This window comes from Brachycentrus maculatus, unplaced genomic scaffold (genome assembly GCF_059751285.1).
Source record: "Brachycentrus maculatus isolate JH-2025_06_01 unplaced genomic scaffold, ASM5975128v1 h1tg001978l, whole genome shotgun sequence".
Lineage (NCBI taxonomy): Eukaryota > Metazoa > Arthropoda > Insecta > Trichoptera > Brachycentridae > Brachycentrus > Brachycentrus maculatus.
In genome coordinates, this window is record NW_028282530.1 from 22,810 (window position 1) to 39,580 (window position 16,771).

The 16,771-nt window shown below is 29.4% G+C and overlaps 1 non-coding gene across 1 annotated transcript; it reads right to left on the reverse strand.

Moving 5' to 3' along the window:
- Window positions 1-8,268: 8,268 nt before the first annotated feature.
- On the reverse strand, window positions 8,269-8,340 carry TRNAD-GUC (transfer RNA aspartic acid (anticodon GUC)). Its single transcript has one exon. It is a non-coding gene; the product is annotated as a tRNA-Asp (tRNA).
- Between the last annotated feature and the right edge of the window lie 8,431 nt (window positions 8,341-16,771).

The window sequence follows — 16,771 nt, forward strand, 5'->3', positions numbered from 1 at the left end:
CCACGATTTTTGTCCGTGACTGTAGAGAAAAATATTGCTGTATTAAATATATCGGATAAAACGTCGCGAGGGGCGGATACTTGACATTGTTTAATATTATAAACGCTCCGTGATCATTAAAATGTACCCACTAGTCGCCAAACTGGAAGATCAAAGAACTAAAGGTGGGTTTTAATTTCATAGGTTGTAAATCATGTATAGGTTATTATCGCTTCGACATTTACTAAATTTATATTGAACCCATTAAAATATGTTTGAACAAAATATATTTTTATGGTTTTGCTCTGAATATTTTAATTTTAATGACAGCTGTTTCATATGCAGCTGATTAAAAAAATACGTCCTTTCATTTTTTTTATCTGAGTGATGTAGACGACAATTTTGTCGACAAAATTGCCTACATTTGGTAGGCAATCTTTTACTCTTTGTCTTCAAGTTTTCATAGGGGCTATTAGAATAAAGAAATTGTTACTTGAGAAAAATTTCTGGTCGTACTGCCAATTTAACATTTAAGTATTTCGTAATTTTCTCTACAAAAACCGTCGAATTTATGGATGTTGGTATTGATATAATCATTAATATTATCTTATTTCTTAATTATTTAATAACATTTCCTCCTTATTTTTTCAATAAAACTATTTATTACTAAAAAGATCACCTTTGCAGGACAACGCACAAAACTTATTTATAAAACAATATGAAAGAAATTTTTTTATGCCATAACACGACATAACAGAAAAATGTGATCTATTTCAGATCTACCCATCTTCATTATCCATTTATGAGCACTATTATACTTTTTTATTGACTTTAAGGATAATGGAAGCAGGTTGTACAACTTTATTGTATAACTATCAATGTTTTTTTCAAACAAAAGAGGTATGTGTGATATAGGTTAAGTGTGATGTTTTTTTCAAGTCAATTTAAAATACTTGACCAAGCCAAGTTTTCCTCTACCTTCCTCTACTTCTATATCTGACGACTAACAAATATATAGTCTGATTGTTGTTTTACCATTCTTTCCCCCCTTATTCGTTCTAAATGTCCAAATTATTCCAATATATCTTTTTTAATTTCATAGACAATGCTTATCTTAGCAATGCATTTTTTACTTATTTCACCATTCAAACATCTATACTGCATCGTTTTACCGCACATTCGTCTAAGTGATCGTTTGCTTTTATCCTTATTTCGCCAAATCTATACTTCATTTCTATGCATTAGGGTTGGTACCAGGACTTATACTCGTACTGCAAATATATGCATAAATATTGGTATATGTATATATTTCAATTACATTTCTTGTACCTCATCGACGTTGTAATACATTAGAGTATTGGAGCCTAGGTGTTTAAGGTCACGATCGTTTGATAGATCACATTTTATCAGCAAAAGTGACAGGTTAAGTGGTTAAGAGATTTATTATTTCCTTCAATCAATCACTCTATAGGGTTCAATGGGAACAAATTTTCAATTTCTTAGCACATGGAATACACCAGTGATCCCAAAGTGGTAGATATAGACCCTTTAAGGAGAGCTATTACATTTTGAGGCCGAGAATTTAGAAAATAAGATTTTTCTAGATATTGTCGCATAAGTTTACGATTGCTCTAGTGTATTTGGCTCCATTTTTATGTACAGACGCAACCTACAAATCGCAACTTAATTTTCTTTAATTTTGAATTTAATTTTTATTAAGGAAATACACACGACAGCAAAGTATACAGACCACAACCAACACACTTCATGGTAACATGCAGATATATAAGATGCAAAACACTGAAACACATCAAACAAAATTTACCACATACCTCTTTTGGTCAAAATCTCTTTGATTACTATGCGATTAAGTTGTACAACCTGCTCCCATTATCCATAAAGTCATTAAAAATAGAAACTAAATATAAAAGTGCTATTTATAAATGGATAATGGAAGCGGGCATATCTGAAATACATCGCATCATTCGGCCAAGGTCATATTTGATTGCACAATCAATTTTCTTTCATTATAATTTTAATTTTTAACATGGAACTGGCAAAGGAAGGATGAAAGCAGAGTGAATGCTGTTGAAATGCGCTCCCTCAGACGAATGTGTGGAAAATCATTGTATGACAGAATTAAAAACGACGATATAAGAAAGGAATGTAAGGCTGAACGAGGAATAATTGAAAAGATTAGAAAGAGCTCTTTGCGGTGGTATGGACATGTGGAGCGAATGGATAGCGAGAGAATGACTAAGAAAATATATGTGGCGAATGTGAGAGGGAAAACAGAACGTGGACGACCGAAAAAGACTTGGCACGATCAGATCAATCAGAACCTAAAATCTGGCGGTGTCAAAAGTCTGCGTAATCGGAGGGCATGTATGACTAGATGTATGGATGTGAAGGAGGCGAGGAGTGTATGTCAGGACAGAAGAGTGTGGCGTTCCATCCTCTCTACCTACCCCTGCGGGGAAACGGCGTGATGGTAGTAGTAGTAGCAGTAGTAGTATATTTTTTAAATGTGCTGAAAAAACTCAGTGAGGACCGTAATTTGTAATATGTAATTATGTACATATATAATGAAATAAATAAAAATCATTTTATTTATCCTAGGTAAAAATCTTGTCACCTGTTAATACTTTTTTTATTTTAAATAAAAAAAAAAAAAAAATTAATAAATACCTATATGAGATTGAGGATTTGGAGGAAATGAATAATTACATATTTATTTACATACACAGATAGTCAAAAACTAAAATAATTCTGTTATACAAGCATTTTATTTTAATATTTTAACAATTATATCATTCGAAAAATTTATTAAAAATCGTTAAATAATTGATTTGCTAGCACATTTCAGAGAATTAAATTAAATTCCATTTCTCCTGTTACCTATTCCAATTCTAAAAAGCTTTTTTGGAGAACAAATATTAACTTCTTCAATATTTACAAACGAAAGTTTGCACACAAAGTTTTTAAAAGTAATTCTGAGAACATTGCTTTAATATTTGGATGTTTCTGTGTACTGACGGTTGGTTCTTTGGATTTGTTTGAAACCAATTGAAAATCCAAAGAAACTTTAGATTATATTACAAAGTTTGGCATATTTCTCAACAAAACAGTGTTGCTTTGTTCTTGATTTTATATGTATTTTGAAAATATACATAAAAACAAAAAGGCAATATGCACATGACCACTTTTATGGGTAAAAACAAAAATAAATGTTTGTTTAGCTTAGTGGTTAGATATTAAAGTTTCTCAAAATATTAAGATCAAAGACGATTTAGGAAGAGTTGCAAACCTTTTTTTTAACATCACTCTGTTTAAAATTTTAAATACGTGTGTGTAAGAAGAGTGATCAATTACTTATATTTAAATTAACTTAAGGTTTACTTGGTAAATATACCACTATATCTTAAAATGTATTATGACACGTGTTACAATACATTCCGCATTATTTTCAAACACCGTTTATAAAATGATGCGGAATGCATCGTAAACGTGTGAAATTACATTTTAATAAATATTGGAATTTACCAAGTTAAACTTAAATTAAAAATGGATCGATGTTACCACAAAGTGACTGTCGAATCAATTAATGAAGTGAATCAATTTAATTTAAGTACTACTTAATCTTTGTTTTAAAATTACACAACTAATTTAGACTAAATGTTAGTTAAGTCAGAAGTAATAATATATAATATATATATATATATATATATATATATATATATATATATATATATATATAAATATATGTATAAATATATATATATATATTTATATATATATATATATATATACATATATATTTATATATAAATATATATATATATATATATATATATATATATATATATATATATATATATAATATATATATATATATATATATATATATATATATATATATATATATATATATATATACATATATATATATATATATATATATATATATATATATATATATATATATATATATATATATATATATATATATATATATATATGTAAGAACATTCTATCGCCGTTTATCTTTCTATCATAATAGCAGGCGCTGTCGTATAATACAAATTTATTCATTCTATTATTACCTTTCCGTCAGGTTTTCGCCATTATTCTAATTCGTTTTTTCGACCATTATACAATCGTAATATAAGATTATTGTATTGTAATATATTTACCGTATTATGTGTAAGCCACGCCGGTATACCAGTTATCATATGCGTTATTAATCTATTTCAAAGAATATCGCATTAGTAATATGTCATATAGAAACCAGAATGATATCGATCTTAAATCAGATATTATTGTTAATGAATAAAAAGGATCTGGTTTTCAATGACCCAAATTTTGTTCGCGTGAATGCAATGAATTATGACAACAATAAAAAAAAATGCCAAAGAGAAAAAGTGCTCAGTAGCTTGTTTGTCAACAACATATAATTGATTTACATTCATTGTCGAGTCATTTAAAGTATTTTAAACTATGCGAATATCATCCTCGGATACATCGATTCGCAAATATTCTCCTTTTTCTTGCATTGTCCTTTGGCATCCAAAATAAAGGTCCCGGATCATGGTTTATACCCTTTTCCCAAAAAAAAGTCTTATAAACAGTGATAATCAATGAAATAATTTAGATATGATTATTTACAATGACGAATAATTTGTATAACTAGCGAAATAAAAGCTTCCTTAACGAGCAACATTTCGTATATCGAGTAACACAGAAAAGCGTTTTTGTAAGAATTGTGTCTTTTGCCAATACCATAAGTATTAACATATAACATACATGTTTGTTCAAAGGAACTTCGCAATTAAATCTCATTATCCTTTAAATCGGTAAACAACGAAATTATTCCTTAAACAGCTTTTAATAAACAGCTAATAAATACAATAAATTAATGTAAGAAATAAATCGCAACATCGGTTGCCATTAACGGTTGCATGACTTATGACTCATTAAAGACAAATAACGAACAAATGATTTTCTGAACAAGTATGTATTGTTAAATGTACCCTCGGCATTGAGTATATATTATAACGAATATCTTTGTGATGAAATAAAAAAAAAATTAAGCTAAAACCGTTGAAATATGTTGTTGAAAATTTTCGTATAAAACTAAATCCTGTTGACTGTTTCATTATCGACGGATATGTCAATCTAAGTAATTAATTAAAAAAATAGTGTGTAAACTAAAAAAAAAAACAAATGTAGGTAGAGTTAGTGTTCCTTGGTGTAGAATTAATTGACACACATATAACATATGATATTCGTAATACAGATTACAAGGTCGCAGTAGTATAGCACCAAGGTGAAACGCATTAAGTTGATGGGGTCTGGAGCGGTCACTTGCGGCATGTAGACTACTTACTTCTCCGTCAAAATGTCTCTTGATCTGTTATAATTATCCACACGGTGGTTCTAAAATCACCATACTATATTTATGTGTAAAAAAATATTTTATACTATTTTATTATTGATTTTCTTAAAATTATGTAGTGCATATCGTAGTCGTACGGGAAAAAGTGATCACGTAAAATGTAAAATGTTAATACTTTTGCTTGGCAAGAAAATAAACATCAATGCAGTTAATTATTTTTACCAAGTCAATATTTTATACATCCAAGTATAAAATCCTTTGGGATTTTTTAGGGCAATATATATATATATATATATATATATATATATATATATATATATATATATATATATATAAAAGATATCAAATAGTCAATGATCACGTTTCTGTAAATAATCCCGAATTTCCTGTAAAAAGGAAGCGAATAGGATGACGAAACAGCCCCTCATTTCTAGTCTTGAAAATGAGAAGATGGACATGGTTGGGACACATCCTGAAAATGAAACAGTTAACTTCTTAATTGATTTTTTTCATTAAATGTGTTAACTAAAGTGATGTTTACCTTGTAGTTTTTAATGACACTTACCATGAATTATTATCATGTGTGACCTAAAAACCTTAAGCAGTTTCACTTTAATTTGATTAAAAATTTAACAACAGCTGACGGTGCGTTATTATTTACATTGTATAATATTTGTTTGAGTAGTGACTTAAATATAATCACACACGTTCGAACTAGATGTTATGTACCTGACAAAAGTAGGCACCAGTTTTTGATAACTATCAAATGTATTGTATTTAATTTACAATACAATTGCATGACCTTACACTATAGGGCAATAATAATTAAAAATGAAACGCTTGAAGGCTTTGTAATTTGATAGAGTAATCGATGATAAATGATAATATACACGATTCTATTATAGTACATACTTGAATCCTACATGTGTATGCAATTTTGAAATGGTATATAAATTCAATGTTGAAATTCAGAGTAGGTACGTATGGCCTATAATGTTTCTGATAATTACCTATCTAGATAGTGTCAACAAAGAGTGATGTACTTTCCAATGCACAGCATCAACATGTTATATGATATAAATATTTATATATAACCACTCACGGAGATTTTTGTCTACTAGTTTCGAGATGTTTCTGTTCCTCTGTCAATACAATCACTACACATAAATACTAAATTTTAACTTTGTTTTAAAATACAATAAAACGTCCAGTTTGTTTAGCAAAACGTCCAAATTGATTAGTAAAACGTCCAAATTGATTATTAAGGCGCTCAATTTAGAATGTGAACCAATTTGAAGTGGAAAACCTTTGTTTTATGTTCAACGTTGTACAGTATCGAACAGATTAATTGAAACAAAGCTTTTTTTTTCTTCGTATTTTCAACACCCTCGAAAAAATATTTTAAGAGTGTTTCTCGTATTATGGACCAGAGCTGGTGCTTTCAGTGACTGAGATGATGAATGGCGAAAAGTATCACTCAATTCTATTAAAAAATATACTACCAGAGATACAAAAACGAAGGTCAAATGGTAATTGAATATTTCAGCGAGATTTAGCCACAAATCCAAAATAATTATGAAATTTTTCACACAAAAAAAATGAACTCTGTTAAACTGGTCACGAATTTTGCCAGACATAAACCTAATTACAACATTTTGAGTGTGTCCAAATACTTGTTCACAAAATCTGGATTATCTCCAATTACAGGAGTTAAACCACTTACAGTTAAGTTACACTTAAACCAGCCTATGACGGTCGTCAGCCCCGTAAATACCCAGACTTCCATATTCTTCTTCATCTTTGATGAGATGTCAAAAATTAATATAAACCTTATTAAAAATCTATCGCCAATCTGTAAGAATCGGCTCTCCAAAATTGATTGCACTTCGGTGGAAAGCTCATTTTGTCCATAATTCAGGTATGGTTTTGAGACGAAAAAATGGCATCCAAAACCTTATATAATAGATGCCAAGAAGAGTAAAATCTTTGATTGAGCCAAAACCAGATCATATTAAATACTAATTTGTGATATAACTAATAAACAAAACATTTTACATTTTTTAACGAAAATACAGCAACAAAAAGTTTTGTTTAAATTAATCTGTTCGATACTGTATGTATTTTCAGCAGGATCATAAAAAATGTATGTATTCTATCTAGATATAAAAAGTAAATTAATGATGGAACGTTTACAACTCCATTCGAACGGAAACAATTTGGAAATTCCGTACACAAAGGAAATTTTTTATTGGCGGCATTCTTCCTCGCAAATTGATTTTAATCAAAACTCCGTAAATATTTCTACATATTGTAAATATGTTCAAGCCTAAAAATATATATTAGTACAAGCAAAATATATTTATAAATCATTTATAAATTTATATTTCTGCATTGAAAACATAATTTAATGATTTTCACTAAAAGTTTTACTTGGTTAATACCACTATTTATAGAAAGTGGTCTTTACCAACAAAAACTCAAATTAAAAATGGATAGAGTGACTGCCAAATCAATTAAATAATTTTATGACTTTTGAAACTTAAAGCATTTGTAGATAGAGTTTAGAAGTTATTTATGAAAAAAATTCGCTGTACCTGGCAACGATTTGTGTGGCTCAATTCGGTTAAATAAAAAATGAATAAAATATAAATTTATGTTCCTTATTTATTACCTTAAATTTATGATTTAACATTGGACTGGTACCTAAATCACAAAATCGATATCTTTCCTTCATATAATTTACGATCAAGATAACGCTGTGTAAAGTGTCACACGAGCTATAAGGATAAAATACATTTTATATTTATTTTTCAAGGTTTTTATTTTTTCTACTATTTTGTGAATGTGAAATTCGAATTGAAGGAAAAAAAAATTCTGTGTTCAAAAATGAAAATCTCCACGGCGGGGAATCGAACCCCGGTCTCCCGCGTGACAGGCGGGGATACTTACCACTATACTACCGAGGATTGTGACCCGATTGTCGAAAATGTTCTATTCAAATTGCTTCGACTAAAAATAGACTGTGTACGTGTACAGTGAGTTGATAAAAGTTACCGTGTGTGTTTTTGACTGAAAATGTGTTCACATAGTCAGCGTCGCGCCCGCATCGTTTTCATTACATAAGTGTATATTTTCGGAAGCAAATTTTCAGAAGAATGAAAATAAAGTTTTTCGCATATTTCAATTTTGGCTAACTAATTAACTAATCTAACGCCGCTTCTCCGCTAGGATATGTAAAGAGGATAGAACGTCGCACCAATCAATCTATTTGCAAACTAAATTCGCCTGTTTCACATTTATGCATCATCTCTTCATACAAACCCACCGTTATTCCAACTCCTGACTTGACATCTTTCAAGTATCATATGACATACCAAGGTTTTTTCGGTCTTTCTCTGCTTCTTTTACCAACCACGTTCGCTTAATAAATTTGTTTTACTATTCTTCTTTTATTCATTTGATTCACATGCCCAAACCATCTCAATACACCTTTCTCAAATTTGTCAATAATGCTTATCTCAGTCATGGATTATTTTCTTATATCAACAGTTGAACATCTATCATACATCTACGATTTGACGTACATTCGTCTGAAAAATCGCATTTCAACTGAATTCAGTCTACTTTCATATTTCTTTGACAAGTCCTTTGGGAAATAAAACTTAAAAATGAGATTGACTGTGGGGAAATTATGTATTGTATATAAACAAAATTATAAAATATGCTGAAAATATGTTTTTGTCTAAAATATCGCATTTGGACTGCTTTCAGTCTTTTTTACTTTTTATGTCAAAAAAATCTGTTTTTATACCTAGCCAATAAAGATATTGATTAAAAAATTTAACTACAACATTTTAAGTATGTCTAAATACTTGTCCACAAATCTGGATTATCTCCAATTATAGGAGTATTTTTCATATAATTTTCTGACATCTAACCAATAGATGTCTCGAGTGAAGTTGTAGTGATTCAAGAACAATGTTTCAAAATGGGTTCATATATATAGAACTTCCAAGAATTTGAGTAGTGTGGTTGTCAATAATGGGTAAAATTTGTGAATTTTACACGTGCGTAAAGTGATCACTTAAACCAGCCTATGACGCTCGTCAGCCCCTTAATGCCCAGACTTCCATATTATTCTTCATCTTGGATGAGATGTCAAAAAATAATATGAATAAAGATATTGATTAAGAAATTTAATATTATGAGGAGGTTTATATTATTTTTCATTGGCTTGGGGTTTTTTACCACATATTTGCAATACGAAGGGAAGGGGTTCATATAGTGAAGATGCTCTTTTATTTGATGAGTTGATTAATGGACACTAAAACGATTCCAGACACATGATACTATGTTGGCTAGGAAATCATTATGGCTAGTCAGACAAGTACTTAGACATATTGGACATTGATGAAGTGCTTGTGTAGGAGTGGACACAAATAATAATCACTTGGGAAAAATAAAAGATTGACTAAATACGTGGATGAAAATTAGCGTCTTGCTTTCTTAAATGCGCCATTAGTATAATAACTGACTACCACATAATAAAATTATTTATTATTAAACCATATCCGCTCCCTACCTGGAGCATATGGAGTCCACAAACTGTCTCCAAGCTTTTATGTAAATAAAATTACTAATACATCTTTCTAATTTTAACAATCTTAATACTAATAACATTTTGAGTTTGTTCAAATACTTGTTCACAAATCTGTATTGTCTCCAATTATAGGAGTTATTAATCATATTATTTTTTGACATTTAAACATAGATAAATAATAAAATGGTAGCGTTTCTCACGTATGTGAATAATCTATCCTTTTATAATCAAGAATCCTGAATTATAAAATCCAGGATTCGGACCTCACATACAAATATAAAAGTTTCTGTTCAATAAAAAAGCTTCTTCGTCTCACCAATAGATGTCACTAGTGATTCTTACACAATGTTTCAAAATTGAATCATATATATATAGAACATCTAAGAATTTGAGTAGTGTGGTTGTTAATCATTGGTAGAATTGGTGAATGTTACTCGAGTGTACAGTGATCACTTAAACCAGCCCATGATGGTCGTAAGCCCCACAAATACCCATACTTATACTATTCTTTATCTATACTGAGATGTAAAAAAATAATATGAAAATTAATACTATTAATTAAATGGGATATTGGATTATTCACCCTATGGTTGAAATGTCAATTTTAAAGGTGTCTTAACTTTATATGAAACATGTATCATTCTTCCTTTTTTTCAATGATTGTTTGCAAAGGCAGATTGGTGTGGCGTTCTATTCTAACTGCGGGGTGAAGCGGCGTGATGGTAAGTTTGTTTTTTAATAATGATAATTTATTAGTCACTTAGTTTTACAATCATAATATTTCTAAAAAGGTCATTTATGTTAAAATATTTGAATGTATTTTGTGTTGTATTGGGCTTCCGTTTCAAGTATAGTAGATTAAGCTAAAGATTCGTGGTTCAACCCCACTCAATTTGGTCTGAAAACTTCAAATACAAACTTCAAATTTTTTGGTTGGTTGGAAAATATTGCTTTTTAGCAATGTACTTGTTGGTTTTCTGTACATGAAGTTTAAATTAATAAATAAAGAAATACAAGTCGCTTATGTTTAATTGTATTGAAACATAGATTGATCATATTAAATTTTCTAATTAATGCTGCGTTGATAAATCAACCCCCAGAAATTATATGATGAATGAAATCATAATTGCATCCAGATTACTACAAATGACAGAATACTCAAAGGCTACATTAATTCCTTAATGACCTTTGCAATTAAATTAGAATATTAAGCTCTGTTCAAATTCCCACGTCTCTTTTTCGCGACAGCTGAAAACGGTAATGACATGATATCATAGTATTACGTAAACGTAGATAAACAATGAGTGTGCATGGGTCATAGAGTAGAAAAAATGTTCGTAGAAACAATGTAGCTGGGTAGAAACTCGACTGGGAAACTTGCGTTGCGGGTTCGATTTCAGCTAAATGGGAAATTAATACAAGAAATATATTTTATCTATTATATGAGTATTTGTGATGTATTTTTCACATTTACCTTCTCTATCGTTACTATCTTACCCCCAGAAAAGCCTGTAAAAATAGAGACTTTCTGGGTTATCCATATTTTTTTAAATGAAAAAAGCATTATAATCTCGATTTTTATTTTTTATTCAAAATATTTGGCGTCGTTTCATTGTCCACAATGAGTGCATTAAATTAAATATTTTATTTAATATTTTGTTTCTCTGAATAGTTAAAAAAAATATACTTGTGTTTTTATTATTTACAAAAATACTTCAATATCATACTATTTCTATGAGCCTCGGTTCATTATTAGAAAATTGTGGTAGAGTGGGTTCGAACCGAGAAACGCTAACTCGAGAGTCCGCGACACTAACCACGGGACACTTATTGAAGATTATTTACATATTATATATTATATATACTCCATATGATTCTTACATGTTTGCGCACCTTACCTCAACGTTTGGAACAAATATAAAGAAATAAATAATTGATATAATAACCCATTTTTTCGTTCCTTCGTGGCTCATTTTTTGTAGTTGGAGGGTCGATTTAATTTTTTAATCGACCAGAAATAATTTAAACTAAACTTTAAATTAAACTTAACAAACTAAAATTTAGTTACTCTAAATTTCACTTTTACATACTCTTAATTTCACTTTTACTTGTAACCTGTCTGTATACAGATCCACATAAAAAGGATGCTTAGCATTTATACGAGATTTTAGGTTAGAAACGTACTACTACGTAACGACTAACGTCGCGGGTTGCTAGTACCGAGAACACGTTACCGTTCTAACGGCCGCCCTTACGTATACGTATAACGCTGTGATGCACATAAATAATGAAATTCTGGTGTTGTTTTTAAAGCTCCGGATTTATTACCCTGTATATTTTACGTGCACCCTGTATATTCGCCACACATGATAGACGCCGAGATGGAGAGCTAAGTCATGTAAATGCAAAGAATTTGAGATAATGTAATTTTTATTATGGTTTATTCTGATAGATGGAATCCTTAAATCTTCATAAGGAGCGCTACGTATGGATAAAGGAGTATTTATAGCGACGGATTGTATTATTTTTACCAAAATATTTAAATGTACCTACCTACCTATAAATATTACTTTCTTAAAAAACCTTTATAATTTAAAGACAAATTGATGAGTAATGTGTATAAACAATATATATGTTTTACGATACAAACATTATTATATTTTATAATGACGAGTTACTTTTCTAATAGAGGTTACTGTTGTCCAAACTTTATTTAAAACTAAAATTTTAAAACTAAATTTTAAAATAAATAGTAGACTAAAAATTAATCTAATATTATATTAAAGTAATAATGATTAAAGAGGCGAAGAATGTTTGCAAGGACAGAGTGGTGTGGCGCTCTATTCTCTCTGCCTACCCCTGCGGAGAAGCGGCGTGATGGTGAGTTAGTTAGTTAGTTATGATTAAAGAAAACACTTCGTTTTTTACCACTTGAGTTTTATTATAGACTACATGTTTCAGAAGTTAAACTTCCATCATTCAGGTAAATCGAAGATTTAAAAAAAAAATGAAAAAAAGAAAGCAGTTTTATACAATATAACAATATTTACCGGCTAGTCTTATAAAGGCTTGTCTGTTAATTGGAAATTAAAAAAAGGAATAAATAGTAGTAAAAAAATACATTCCAAATACCCAGAACAATTGAAAATATTTTTTTCTTGAATTTATCTTGCAATTAAAAGAAATTGAACCCGTAACGCCAGTTTTGCAGTAAAGCGTCTACCGATTTAAATATTAATATTAAGTTATTGACATGAATATTAAAAGTGTCTTATTTCTTTCTATCCCGACGCTTTATTATTCAGATAAATTATTCTTTTAAATCTGAATAAACGAGGAAACTTCCAATTCCAAGGGAATTCCAGAGTTGATTTTTAAACCCGTACAACTTAACGCCCATTTTTTTGATGGTTGGCAATGTTTATTTAGTATTAGGACATTTGTATTAGAGTTTTCATTATGCCATCACGAATTTTATTAAGGTTTAGAGGAAATCTTAAAAAAATGCTTCTGTGATTTAAAAAAAATCACTTTATTTTTTTAACAGCATTGTATTAATTTATTAATTACATTTTTGATTAATTATCCCAAAGCGTCTACCGATTTAAATATTAATATTAAGTTATTGACATGAATATTAAAAGTGTCTTATTTCTTTCTATCCCGACGCTTTATTATTCAGATAAATTATTCTTTTAAATCTGAATAAACGAGGAAACTTCCAATTCCAAGGGAATTCCAGAGTTGATTTTTAAACCCGTACAACTTAACGCCCATTTTTTTGATGGTTGGCACTGAAGTTTATAGTCGAATCACTATTTCATCACTAATCTACAGCGTGATAGTTCCCAGAACGAAATTTATCAAGCGTTACTTTCCATTGGGAATAAAGAATGCTAATCCGGAAAATTTACGACATGAATTTTCTTTGAAGTAAACAGTCCGTGTAACCGTTACGTGAGCCATGAAACCCTGCCCACAACCGAGTTCTGACTATTCAACGAAATTATTATATATATATATATATATATATATATATATATATATATATATATATATATATATATATATATATATATATATATATATATATATATATATATATATATATATATATATATTTATATAAATATATATATATATATATTTATATATATATATATATATATATATATATATATATATATATATAAATATATAAATATATAAATATATATATATATATATATATATATATATATATATATATATATATATATATATATATATATATATATATATATATATATACATATATATATATATATATATATATATATATATATATATATATATATATATATATAACTAAAAAAAAACTAGCTAACCATCACGCCACTTCCCTGCAGGGGTAGGCAGAGAGAAAAAAACGCCACACCACTCTGTCTTTGCAAACATTCTTTGCCTCTTCCACGTTCATGCATCTCCTCATACATACCCGCTATTTTTACTATTTTTTTTAAAGACTATTTTTTTAAATAATCTGTTTGTCGGACGTCGTTGAATGGATATTGTATAAAGTTAAAACGTTTGTTGAATTATCGTGGTAGGAACTAAGTATTTATTAACTTCGACTAAACTTTTAAACGAATGGCTTTAGAGTGCAGGTTGTTTAAAGCGTATTGGGAACAGTACGTGAACTTTTTTAATTCCCCTGAAAGTATCGATGTTTCAGGCTTATTTTTTCCACTTCCGAGAAATTTCAACCCTCGTGTTCCTAGGATTTACCTGAGGCAATGTTTATTTAGTATTAGGACATTTGTATTAGAGTTTTCATTATGCCATCACGAATTTTATTAAGGTTTAGAGGAAATCTTAAAAAAATGCTTCTGTGATTTAAAAAAAATCACGTTATTTTTTTAACAGCATTGTATTAATTTATTAATTACATTTTTGATTAATTATCCTAAGTAAAAAAAAAAACAAACAAAATAATCGTCATGCCGCTTTATAAAAGGGTAGGCAGAGAGAATAGAACGTCCTTCGCTTTGTCTTTGCAAACATTTCTCACCTCTTCCACATTTTTTTTTAAATAAAAAGAGAAATGTTTGTATTTTTATTATTTACACAAATATTTCAATTTCATACCATTTCTGTGAGCTTAAGAGGCTCATGATTAGAAATACTTAATAAATATTCTTCCCATAAAAAGCTTCTGATTATTTCGATTCCTGACCTAACCATTTTCAAGTATTTGACATACTTGATCATGACAACTTTTTCTTGGTCTTCCTCTGCTCCTCTTACTACACACACACGTGTTACATACGGTAAGCTTTGGGATGCTTAGACTTCCATTTTGTTTCGAATAAAAGCGAAAGATGCTTCATTTCTATATACCTATCAAATAATAATTTGAACCAACGTAAAATAAAATAAATAAAACATTACTCACAGATTCACACATCTAGTAGAAGAGATAAATATTCAAATTACGAAAATCTTACTTTTGCGAGTTTCATATAGCTTTACAAAATGTTTCTTGACGTCATAATATGTTAAATTCCTTTCAGGTTTTCCAGCTTTATGGCGTTTACGGCCATTATTTTGATAAGCACCTGGAAACCATTTTATTAAACGCGCTGAAATATTTCAGAGGCTTAGAATTATAAACTTCAGAACATATTTTTAGACTTTAATAAATCCTTTCACCTTTAACAGTTTCGAGGCATTTTCGACATTCCTCCTTCTATTTAAGAACATAAAAAAGATACATTTCTTTACCTTATATCATAAATCTTATTTTACTAGCTAGCATCATATTATCACCTATTACTTGAAATGTGGTGTTGGAGGCGCATGCTCCGAATCCCATGGACAGCTAGACGTACCAACGAGTCCATTCGTCAGGAGTTGCACTTGAATGGCTTGACTCTGACCAGTGTCTGCACACGATGGATTCTTCAGTTCTTTGGACATGTTGCGCGTGGCAATAAAGATACCCTAGAACGACTGATTGTGATTGGTAGCTTGGAGGGGAAGAGAGGGAGAGGAAGTGCCCCACAAGTTAAGACATCAGCAGGCACCGGGGTGGTTGGAACGCTACAGTGAATCTACAGTTATTTTACCTGTAGTTGTTATGTTTGCTAACTACATATAAATCAGAGGTAAAATAAATATGAACGTAAATATAATAAATGCGTATAATATAAATATGTATAAAGTCAAATAAATATGATTATAAATAAAACAAAATAAAATAAATATGAATAAAAATAAATCAGAGGTAAAATAAATATGAACGGATAGTACGTGCAACGCAGTCAAGGGATAACTGGAGAAGAGTCATTGCTTCGACAAAAGTTACAACCCTCAGTATTGAAGAGACATGAATGAAAACCAGTTTTTATTTAGCAGAAACCAGAAATCTATGTAACATTTTTCATGAATTATTTAACATACTAAGAGAGATATATGAGCAAAATACTAAATGATAATTTTTTTTTGACATTTATAATTTGATCAGCTATTTTATTCACAATATTTTCAGTTTATTCAAATTTTTTCACTTAAAAGTTTCTCTTTTCTTTGTTATTCTATTCTATTCTTCTCAATCTTTATTAAGGTGTCAATAAAAAAAACTTCTAAGTGGATTAACCCAGATTTGTCAACAAAGATTTGGACATATTCAAAATGTTTTGAATATTTCTGTGTTTGCTTTTACCACCCTCAAATACCCCTTAGTGCGCAAAACAAACAGTTCGATATCTTTTATTTACATGCGAATGAAAAATGGTCTCTATGAACATCGAATTCGG